The sequence below is a fragment of the Plectropomus leopardus genome, chromosome 21 (assembly GCF_008729295.1).
Source record: "Plectropomus leopardus isolate mb chromosome 21, YSFRI_Pleo_2.0, whole genome shotgun sequence".
Taxonomy (NCBI): domain Eukaryota; kingdom Metazoa; phylum Chordata; class Actinopteri; order Perciformes; family Serranidae; genus Plectropomus; species Plectropomus leopardus.
The window spans coordinates 1,559,746-1,572,319 of record NC_056483.1 but is presented as its reverse complement, the minus strand read 5'-3'; the positions used below and the strand labels follow the sequence as shown (position 1 = coordinate 1,572,319).

Sequence of the window (12,574 nt, the reverse complement as noted above, 5' to 3'; positions counted from 1 at the left end):
ACATTTGAAGAAACGCTATTGATACCCTTTACAGTACTAATGGAAAACAAATATCTCTGGAGAAAAGTTGAATTTTCCAACTTTCATTGATGCAGTCTGGGATATTATTGAGAAAGCACCTGGTGGCCAATAGAGGAACTGCATCTGAGGGCACTTCAGCATTTAGTGCGAAATGTATTATTTATTTTTTTATTTCTTCTATTATAACTGCTCATTTAGACCACAAGTACTCATGCATACATAACAAAACCCAGCTTACACATTACAAGTGCACGGCAAGATTGCACTCAATGTGCATTTCCACGTCCTTGTGGAGGTAAAGCACCTTCCTCTTTTCCACTTACCGCCGCATTTCACGGCTCTTTCTACCACTTACTGCACAATAAACATCATCCGCTCCAATTTCTCAACTCACTGTCTCACCAACGCACTCAAAGTGTGTTTTCTTATGATGCTGGGAGAGGGAGATAGGTAGCAGGCTGAGAAGTCCGAGCCAATCAGTGTTACTCGTCTCCTTCCTGGATGTTCAGTACAAGGTAGCCTTGAAAGCTGACAGAGCCAATCACCAACAAAAGGCCATGCATACCCCCGGACCCCCCCCCCCCCCTCCCATCCGAGCACCTCGTCATGTCACATTAGCGTCCCCCCAGCACGGCGAAAAAGACGTGCGTGCATCCCACCAACCTGGAGCCTCATCTGAGGAGAGCTTTCATCGGCAGGAGCATCACGTTGCAGCTCTTCAGCCCCCCGAGGCAAACACCGTACCTTCTCTGAATTACTTTGTAAGACACTTAAAATGCTTCAAAACAGGTAATGTGGCTCCTGAGATCTGCCAAAAAGTCTTCGACCGAAGCCCTTCACTTGCAAAATGAAATAAACAATGAATTTGTGTGCCAGATTAGACATTTTCTTCCATAAATTGCCAGATGATTCACCCACGAATGTACTTTGAGTGACTGATTGGACCCTTTGAAACCTGGATCCACATCACTTTTCTTGTTCTGTGTTCATATGCCTCTTACAAGCTGTTTAACCCTTTGAAAATTGAACAAATTTGCATGATTTCTTTCAAAAACATGGTAGGAAGGCCATGAGCAACAAAAGAAAAAGTGAACCAACAATTTACAAGAAATTTGATTTAAAAAAAAGAAAAAGAAAAGAATCTGAAAAATATTATATATAAAGTTGTTTAAAAAATATATTACAAAATCTAAATATGTAATTATGATATGCTATAAATGTAGTTCCAGTTTTTTTCCTTTTTCCCTATCTTTTTAAAAAAAAAAAAAAAATCTAAATATACTATTTTCTTGCAATTTGTGGAATTTCTTACCAAGCTCATTTTTTTCCACCTTTTTTTTGAAAGAAATCACAGTTTTCTTAAGGTTTCAAAGGTTAAGCAAAGTAGTTTAAATTTTGGGGGAAAAAGGCAGTGAGCAACTTGACAAGAGATGTCTCACACATTGCAAGAAATTAGTAAGAGGTGACAAGAAAAAGTCATAAAAATTATTATTATTTTTAAACGGGAAAGTAAAAAGGGTTTAAAATTTTTTTTTTTTAAATGTATATGCATACTTTTTTAAAAATGTTCAACCCTTTTACTTTTTATTATGTTTTTTTGTTTGTTCATTTGTTTTGTCCATTTTCAGTTAATTTTCTTGTACCTTTATACTAATTTTTTGCTAATTTTTGGGCCACGTCTTGTTAATGTGCTCATTGCCTTCTACCCTTGTCTTTGTAAAAAAAAAGTTTTCAAAGGGTTAAAATCAACACTTTAGTTTACATTCAGATTTATTGAGTCTATAGCGTGTTTTCTTTTTTTTAAATGAGTGGAAAAGCTGCTGTAGAAATATCCTGAGGGTTTATCGATCTTCATGGGCAGATAAAGTTGTAGAAACAGCACAAGCAGAAGGATTCTGCAGAAAGCTGAGAAGGTGTAATGCTGTTAAGGCTGTTACAGGCTGTAATTCACAGTACGGGTGACGCAGAGGGGAGACTCTCTCTTACCATGAAACCTGCCAAACAACGGCCACATGTAAGGTAACCACAGGTCACCAAGTCATCTCTGTCTCCAGACAGCTAATGCGATAGCTGTTTGCCAACAAGCTTTTTTTGTATGAAGAAATGTTGGACAATGGTCACATTTTTGCAGAAATAACTGAAAAATACATTTGTTCCCTTTTTACTATGATGGCACTGAGCGGTTCCATCTTCATTATCTGATACGGATCTGATATCCAGCCAGATGTTCTGAGCCGGAGAGCTGTGGGCTGTGTGTCATTAGTCGTTGAACATGTCCTCACAGACTCATCCTCTGGGAATCATCCCCGCCATCATAAGTGTCATCCTATTTCAGCCTGAGTTTAACTTGGAGAGATCCGCCCTCAGAGGGCTGAGGGAGCTAGCCTGCAAAGAATATCACCAACAATGCATTGCAGGTATGCATTTGATGCCACGAAATGCATCCATGGCTTTTAATAAAAATAACAGAATTCACCAACATGCTGATTTCTGCCAATATCACAAACCGATATATTTCTTTTAGATGATAAAGTGAACATGTACAAAAGTATTTTACTTATTTTGCACAGTGACTGACAAATATTCATCTCTGGGTAAAAATCTGCATTCATCACTCATTTTTCACCTAGCTGTCCCATCATGGTGGGATCGGTGCAGGTCAAATATCACAAAGACCAACTGTCACATTGCTGAACAACAACAACGCAAAATAAATGAATAATATCCTCTACAGGGTGTCCATCATCTCTTTGTATGTATTTCAGCCTTCAGTTCATCAAAAGAAAGTAGTCTTACCTTGTGCTGACATTTTCACTTGCATGGATATTCCCAACATGATCTGTAAACACATAAAAAAACAGCAGTTTTACAAGATTTATGAACCTGTTTTTTTTGGTTTGTTTGTTCTTTTTTATTTGTTTTTTCAAATTTGGCACATTCTTGTGAATCCAGTATCTCCAGAGTGCCTTGGGAGAATGTCTTCAAATTTGTCACTGACGTCCACTTGGACTCAACAACGAAATATTTGTGATTATCTCTAAATTTGGCACAAATGTCAACTTTGAGTCAAGGATGAACTGATGAGATTTTGGTGATCAAAGGTCAAAGTGAGTTTGACCTGTGCCCACCTTATTCTTTTGATTGCAATAACTTATGAATATTTTGAAGGAATTTCTTCTTCTTCTTCTTCAAGTAATTATTTAAAATTTGCCACAAACGTCCACTTGGACTGAACGATAATTTGTATTGTAGAATTGTAGAATTTGTATGCTAAGTTATGTCCAAACATTTTATATACAAAACATAAAAAGGTCAACTTCACTGTTACATCATCTTGTTCTGCAAAAAATTAGTTTTCTGTCTTAAATTCAACGTCACATCTCAGGAACAGAGGACACATTTGGTGGAGACATTTGGTCAGATACTGAATTGGTGACGCTAATCTTGAAAATGTGCTGATCGTACAGATCTGTGTGTGAAGCGTCCGTGCTTTCACAGTCATAAATGTAGACGAAGTGGTAATTCTAGTTTAATTTTGTTGAAAATATGAATGAAGCAAATATTTTTTTACAAACATTATGTGAAACGTTTGATTTTTCATCTATTCTGTTATTTATTTTGTATTAAAAAAAAAAAGAGTTTCTGTTTTTCAGACAAAAGTTTCCCTTTCAGCGAGTCTCTTTGAAATGTATTTTTCTCTATTCAAGTCAAAGGTTGTTTTTCTTCCGAATCTACAGTTTCCATGACTTCAAAGAGAGGCAGGGGGTAACTTCCACCACCGTGTCAGTGAGCGTACGCTCGTCTGTCTTTATAGGGTCCGCTTTTTCCCCTCACCTTTAGACTGAGGACATTTCCCTCCTGTTCTTACTTTGTCAAGGGGTTATTTAAGGGTCAAGGTTTTGCTCTTCACAAATTTAGTTTCTCCTGCTCCAACTGGTGTACCAGACTACCCAAAGCAGGAGCTACATTTCTCACCTTGTTGTCAGGTTAAATGAATCGCTTTAGATAACTTCATACAGCCTTAAAAAGACAGTCTTTTTACAGTGTAATGTTCAGTCGCATTTCAGAAGGTGGAATTTTTTTTTGTTTGGGCAGAAGTGATGGTCAAAGTCCAACCACACCTGGATTAAAACATACACGATTTTCTGTCTTGTCACATTTCCTTTAGTGGAAAAACTCTTCCTCTCCCTTACTGCGTTTCATAAAGAGCCAGTGTTGTATCTCGCTCTGTAAACAGCTAAAACAAATACATGTTTGTTATTTTTCCTCGTGCTGGGGAGACTTGTGTTAATAAGTAAGACAAGCAGAAGCCGCCTCTGTTTCTTCTTTTGTTTGTTTTAGAGAAACATTGCCATTATGATGTCTCTACAGCGAATTGCGAAAAGTCTGCCAAAGACGGGTCACAGCTCTCCTTGTATTTGCACATTAAAAAGCCTCGCAGTTTCCTCTGCTTATTATTATTCTTTTTTTTCTCTCTCTCTCTCTCTCTCTCTCACTACAACAGTGAAAAAGGTCCCTGCAGATGTTCGCTTGGCTTTTATGTCAAAAGCTATCTGACTGATACGAGGAAATGTCAGCCGAATCCAAAAGTAAAAAACAACCTGATTATTCCTTTCCGTGAAAGGTCACCTGTGACACGGTATCTCGGAAATGTAAGATAAATTTGTACAACATTAGGTGTGCCCAGCCGTACCCGGGCCGTGCACATGCTTCTGTCTCCAGAAAAAAAACAATTGGCTGCAGACACGCTCAACTTAAGCCACAAAGTCATGCATTTTTCATTTGTTTATGTATTCTTTTTTTGATAAACTCCGTGTTATACACTGCAGCTGGCTTTTGTTATTCCCTCGCGGTGAACGTACACACTTCACGGCGGCTGACATTAGTGTGTGTTCGCACCACGAAATCCGATGTCTCCATCAGGCTGATTGTGCGCATGCAGTCATTTTCTTTTCTTCCACAGGTGACCGCCCTGTTCACTCATACAGGCAATGGAAGATGTTAGAAGATTGCTTTTTATGGATTGCATTCTTAACAGCTGGGAGTGATGCTTTTCTTCGGCTGGCTCGGGGGTGCTCGGCACAAAAAACACAGTGGGCGACGCTTTGTGCAGCAGCACGTCGGGAGAAGGTTCTCTTCTGATGGCCGTGGCAATTTCAGCTTGCAGACACTAAAAACTGTAGTAATATTGTGCTGTTTTGATGATTTACTGAATATTGTGGGTAATATAAAGCATGATCTCGGGCCGGAGCGGATGTTTCAGAGCAGTATACACACTGGTGGTGTTTCATGTGGCTCCCCGCTGAGGGGGGCACAAGTTTCCATTGGAACTCTGACAGTGAACGCAGCACAGCATGCCTTTCCTCCTGCCTAATGATGCAAATTATTAAAATGATTTCCCTCCACAACCTGTATCGAGCATTTCCTTCCAGAAATAATTGAGGAATCTTTTTATGTTTTCAATTAGCTGCTTTTTTTTTCCTCGCCCCTGTCTCTCTTCCTCCCTGGTTGACATTTGTTCTAATTGCAAAAGATTCAGGCTTTGCTCGGAGATGTTGCGGGGCATCACAATAACAGAGGCACTTTATTTTCCCTGTCAATCTTCTACAATAGGAAGGAGAAGTGAGAGGGAGTTTACAAATAATTACTGGAAGAAAAACATTATTTTTTTTAGTTCTGCCTCAGAAAAAAATACGCACATATTCCTCTCAGGGAGTAATTACAGTCTATATTAATACAGTTTTTTGTTGTTGTTCTCAGGAAATTTGCTTCAGTCACACCTGACATTCTCTAATCCTGCCTTTTTATTTTCCGGTTGCCTGTATACTAAACCAGTGATATTCAGCTTATGGCCCACAGACAAAATCTGGCCCCTGACAGGGTGCCAGGTGGCCCCTCCAACAATTTCCTAATATACATACATCAAAATAGAGCTTGTTTATCAAAAAGTGTCAGTAGAGGTTCTCCCATATCCCAGGACAAATGTCCTAAAATCCTATAAATGTCCTAAATTCTTTGAAATGTTCTGAAATCCTAGAAACATTCTAAAATCCCAGAAACGTCCTCTAAATCCTAGAAATATCCTAAAGCCCTACAAATGTCCTAAAGTCCTTGGAATGTGCAAAACCCCTAGAAATGTCCAAAAATCTTGGAAAAATCCTCAAAATTCTAGAAACATCCTAAAAACTTAGAAATGTCCCAGATTCAAAGAAAAGTGCTAAAATCCTAGAAATGTCCTTAAATCCGAGGAACACCCTAAAATTGCAAAAATGTCCATAAATTCTAGAAACTTCCTAAAAACATCAAAGAAATGTGCTAAAATCCAAGAAATGTCCTGAAATTCCAGAAATCCTGGAAATGTTCTAAAATCCTACGAATGTCCTAAAATCAGAGGAACGTCTAAACAATTCCAGAAACATCCTAAAATCCTGGAAACATCCTTAAATTCTAGAAAGGTCTTAAAATCCTAGAAAAGTACTGAATCCTAAAGATGTCCTAACACGTAATATATAGACGTTAAAGTCCACTGACAAAACGGCGATATGTGACAACGTTGAAAGAGAATGTGCTCATATTTCAGTTTCTGCAACTGAAAGCCGAAGCATGATTACCAACCTGGTGACCACTTTTAAGGGTTAGTGCTAAATCGAGGCTCCTTTGATGCCAAACTGAACCAAAGACACGGGTCTGGATGTGAAGCTGTGGTTCTTCAACCACAACCCTGCAAATCCAGCTCAGTGCATAAATGAAGTGTTTCAAAAACTCATTTTCTGTGAACATAATCCAGACAGCGGTTATGAATCACCACAATGTTGTTACGAAAACACGACAGTAATATTACACACTTTTGTAGCAGACAGGGAGGCCTTAGGATGGAAGGACGGGACAAAACGCACACATATGGACACAGACTGACTCTCCCAGTGTCCTGATGGAGGTGAAAACTAGGCTAACCTTCCTGGCCGTTTCCCTCGGGAGGAAGTGGCAGATGTACAGAACCATACTTGCCCTCCCTAGTACATATGCAACACTCGCAATCAAACACACACACACACACACACACGCACACACACACTAAACCCAAAAGCTCTCCAGGGTTCTGTCTCAAGCCGAGCCAAAAACCCAAGCTGGGGTAATCCCGAGGGAGCTCAACTCTACCACCGGCTCTCCCCTCAAATCCTTTTGGGTCAGAAAATCCAGAGAGCAACTGCTCCTCCACTGAAGGGAGGAGGAGGAGGAGGAGGAGGAGGAGGAGGAGGAGGGGCTTGTTTTGCTCACAGTCCTATACAGTGCTGATGTCCCTGTGGAGACACTCGGACACGGGGGCGATTCGTGACTTTGTGAGGCCCCAGCTGAGTGTGGCCAGCTGTGTGCCATCCTAAAAAAACACACACAGAATATATATATATATATATATAGTGCATATGTAGTGTGTATGTTGTCCCCCGTCTCCTGGGGTTCAGCAGCACATCACATATTTTGAAGTTTCAATCAGGCGTGATTTTGTCACATTAGAGAGGTGGATAAAAAATCTACAGGGAAGCAACTTCTCTCATCACTCAAAGCTTTCTGGAAGCACAACAATCAGTTTCAGACTAATCCAAACCAAACGCAGCGGTCAGCTAATCAGCTGCGAGGCCGCGAGGTTCGCCGTGAATCATGGCACGGCAGAGTCGTGCCGGATGGCGCGGTGCTGGCACGGAAAAATCAGGAAATGGGCCAAAGAGGAGGCTGTTTAACAAGCGAGCCGGAGAGGAAAGATAACACAGATAGATACGGCGAGACAGAGGCGCTCAACATGCTTCGCTCAGGGGCCACTGCTGCAAAACGACAGCAGGCCAGGGGCCAGGGGCCAGTCACAGCAGCCCACACATCTTTATAGGATTTCTGGAGGTTTTTAGGATTTTAGGACATTTCTGTAATTTTAGGGATTTTACAGGATTTCTTCACTTTTTTAGGATTTCAGTAAATTTCTCAGTAAATCATCTCTAGGATTTTCAAACATTTCCTGGATTTTAGGAAGTTTCTGCGTTTGTAGGACATTTCTATGATTTCAGGAAATTTGTAAGTTTCTAGTCTCTACAGTTTTAAGATGGATTTTAGGATGTAGGCTTTCTGGACATTTCTTTGATTTTAGGAAGTTTCTATGATTGATTGATTTTTTAAAAATCTTGAACAAAACAACAAAAAAGTAGTTCACTTCAACACTTCAATAACAAAAGAAAAAGAAAAAGAAGACAATGAATTATATTGATTTTAGGACATTTCTAGGATTTTAGGCCTTTATTTCTGTGACCTATCAGAGGCCAGATTAGGCCTGTACGAGGTTGTCAATAGCGCTATCGGGGAAATCAGCGAGCACTAATCACAGCCATAATAGGAATCCATGTGCAGGAATTAGTCATGTTTTGGTGTAAATTGTGACATTTTAAGTAACATTTTTCTGGCATGTAGAAACAGAAGTGCCTTTATAGTACAAAGTGTCCATGGATGTGCTGCTCACATTCAATTCCCCGAGGAAGTAAATCATTTCCAGCAAAAGTGCAGGTTTGTTGCTTCGTTTATGTGATTATCTTCAATCCAAATGAGCACACTTTGAAAAAGAAGAAAGCTCGGCCAACTATGCAGCATTTGTTGATTAAAGTTTACCTGAAGACGAAGTAAAACCCTTCATACAAATGACCCCCCAGCATCAAAATCCCATCGTCTTTGGGGATCCGTTATAAGAGGCTGTGCAGATATGATTTACTGTCGTGAAATATTTACATCTAATATCCACATACAATCTGTGAGCTGCTGGAGTGGCCTAATAACACCTCATTTCCCATCCCCCCTGTGCAAAGCAACCAAAGGTCAACATCTGCTCTCGCCAGTTTGGAAAACACTGGGAGGCAGAGGATGACTGGGAGGGGAGGGGGGGCGGTGTCATTAATTGGCAATCGGAATCTCAATCACTTCATGAGCTCTGTGCGGTAAATGAACAGAACATTTGTGTAGGTGATAATGACGCGTGGAGTAATCGGCAATAAATAAAGTAATCTGTGTGCAACAGGAGCTCAAACATGCCTGTAAATGGATGCACATACAACATTAACGATGGCGGCTGTCACGACATGTCACGCCTTCATGAAGAAGGCGTGTTCAAGCTACAGTGAGGTGTTATGAAATCGAGTTTTTTCCATCCTTTCGACATGGCTTTAAGCACTACAATACCCATGAGCCTCAGCTGCCATTGCCAAGGAAGCGTTGTGCCATAGCTGCTGAATTCAACCAAAACTGTCCCACAAATTTAAAGTGGTCCAATTAAAGAGTTGAATTTAAAGGTGAAAATTTGTTTTTCCATTTGAAACAGAAAATAGGTTTCAGAATATTACTTTAGGATTTTAGAACATTTCTACGACATTAGGGCACTTTGAGGATTTCAGGACATTTTTAGGAATTTAGGACACTCCTCGGATTTAAGACGTCTCTAGGATTTTTGGACGTTTCTCAGATTTTAGGGCAATTCCAGGATTTTAGGATCTTTCTGGCATTTTCAGACATTAGGGGCTTTCAGGGGTGCGGGGGATTTTTTGGGGGGGATAAACAAGCCCTATTTTGATGCTGTTCTATGCACTCTGTTACCTTATATAGTACAAAAAAGTTTCCAGTGTGAATCACTTTAATTTTATTTTTAATTAGGCCAATGAGCGGCCCCCCCAACCATTTTCTATCAGGGGGCCAGATTTGGTAAAAACTGAGAATCAATAACCTACCAACAAACACATCGAGGATAGGAAAAAAAGATAAATTTTTTCTTACGGTGAAAACTCTGCGTGAAGGAGCAAACAAAGTTTTTACAGCCACCGATGAGACACTGAGGGCGCAAACGACACGTGTGTCAATAAAGGTTTGAAAAGGTTAATATAAGAGAGATGATGACTAATTTAAACTGCATTTGCATATTCATGGGTATGAATAACAACAAGCTGTGATTGTTTCCTGATGCCAGTAAACCTCACACATCATCAGGACCAACTTTACTTAAAGAAATCGACGGGGACAAGAAGGGAAAAGATTTGCCGTCCTGTCTTTTGCAGTCAGACTTTGTGAATTAGTCTTAAAAGACAATCTCTTCCTCTCAGACTTTTCCCATCTGCTGCAGTCGGCTGTTCCATCCAGAATATCTCATTAATTCCAATAAAATTGTTGATATTGGATTTGATTTGCGTCCTCGTGCGCACAGCATGTATGGATCACTCTGCGTGGCATCTCACATTTCACACATCTCATCACTGCGGAGAAGAGAGACAGTCCCCGCAGAGAGACAGCAGCTTCTGCCAGAGGTCCATCATATAAATAAATACACAAACACACCGAGGCACAAACACACAGGCATGCTGAGATATTTGGAGTCCAATGACAGGATTTGGCTCTAAAAAAAAAAAAAAAAAAAAAAATCCAGTTTATCTGCTTGCTGACTGGCAGGTTAACCCTGTGAGGTCTGCGAGACAGAACGCCGAGCATCAGCTGACTAAGTGTAGAATCAGGCCGTGATCAAACTCAAGCTCGGATTTTCTCTGATCCTCGGCTAGAGTCGTCCGAAGCGTCACCTCCGAGAGCTCCTCTCCGACAACGTCCGCCTCTGTTTTCCAGAGCGAGCGGCTCTCCACGCAAATTATTCATCAGGCCAAGACGAGACAATCTGCTGCAAAACGGGAACTGAGAGAATGGTAACTAACTGTCACGAGAGAAACTGGTCGAGGCCTTTTCTTCTCTCCTCTGCTGGTTCAAGATGCCAAAAAAAAACAACAGCACATCAATCTTGCATGCTGTTGACAGATTTCGGAACACCTTTCCAGCGACATTTGCTTCGCCATTTGAATAATTTGTGTCATTGTTGTTTCACGGCCGGACCGTATCAACAATTTACAGCAGCTGTGCGGGCTCCAGCGGCACTGTGTCTTGTTTGGTATTTCAAACTATGACAAACTTTATGTGACAGTTGAGTTTACAGTGTAACGCTGATTCAATATAAAGAAGTGCGAGGCTCCCAAACCTAATTTGCCACATATGGTTCCCCGGTGGCTCAGTTGTTCCTCGCACTACAACTGTTTTGATTTATCTCACGACTTCACGGCCATATGACTCACTTTCATATGGATACTTTCATGTTCTCTGCAGATTTGTGTAAACTGTACAAATCAGAGAACATGTTCTTGATGAAGTGGTTATAGGCTATTCTGGATCATAAAATCATTTCGTTAGAAGTCCTGGTATAAATAAAATATTACTTTTTTATTAAAGGGGACTTTTTACACTGATTTTCAGGGTTGCATTTAAGGTTTCTACCAGATCATCTCTACATGCCTTAATGGCCAAAAGACACTTTATTCGTCTCTTACTGTCTGTGCTGTAACACGTGAAATCACGCTCTGGTTTAGCACCTGTCCAGTGTTTAGGATTTCGGGGGATATATTGCACGCGTCCAGGAAGTGCACAAGGCTTTAAAGCTCATTTTTGTAGTGGCTAAATTGTGGAACTACAACTACCAGGTCTGTCCAGTCAAATACTGTTTGTATTTCGGGTATCCAGAATGGTTTGAGGTATTACTTGCAGGGATTACTTTTGCATAACTCATTATTGGAAATTTTGGCCGTGTTTTATGTGAACATCTGGAATTCTTACATAATATATATTGCAGAAAATACAGAAAAGCAAAACAGGTCCCCTTTGAAAATTTTTCATTGAATATTTTTTAAGTCAGTGTACACTGCCAGACAGAAAGCAAAAGCCTTCTCAGGCAGTGCAGAGATTGGTTTGACAGGTCCAGTCTTTTTTTTTTTGTTTTACAGTAACAAGGAGCTGAATCATGAATCAGACAGCCAGGACCAGCAGCCACTGCACATGTCCATCACAACGCAAATGGCAGTTTGCATTACTGCAGTCCAAAAGCCTTTGTCAAACCGCCAGCTAGTCACAAAACAGGCAACCGTCACAAGGAAGAGATACAGCTGACAATTAGGAAGCTGTCACTGTCATTCCCTCCCAATCATTCACGTATGAAACAGAGCAGCGGGCCAGACTGAGAGGATGGACTTCAACTCTTCCTTTCTTGCTTTAATGTTTAGCTTCACTGTTTTCCTCATTATCTCCCATTGATGCTTCACAGAGACTTGTCAATTCTCACTAGTGATTTGGCCGTCAACCACAGCACACAGAGGGCATCTGGCATGTCCCATGACCCCCGATTCGTATGACTTCCAGGAAAATGCTGCTTCCAAGCACAGCAGACAAAGCAAAAAAAATGTAATGGTTTAAAACTGGTGTCATTTAATAACTTTCTGCTGCATCTCAAACAAAGGGCCTGGAGAGAAACCCTGACCTACACCTACACTTTCTATCATTTGTATCAGTTATTATTTGTTCTACTGTGGTTCGACTACTCAATATTTAATTTAATTTCATTTCATTTAGTCTTATTTTGTTTTATTTTATTTTTACATCTTTTATTGGTTTTAGCCCTTTGCAACCTGGCTTGATTTCTTACAAAAACATGGGAAGAAGACAATAA

At 40.4% G+C, this 12,574-nt stretch overlaps 1 protein-coding gene across 1 annotated transcript in view; it reads left to right on the top strand.

Moving 5' to 3' along the window:
- LOC121960680 (cadherin-20-like) overlaps positions 1-12,574 on the top strand; it is a 656,497-nt gene that overhangs the window by 544,565 nt on the left and 99,358 nt on the right. The window lies entirely within an intron of this gene.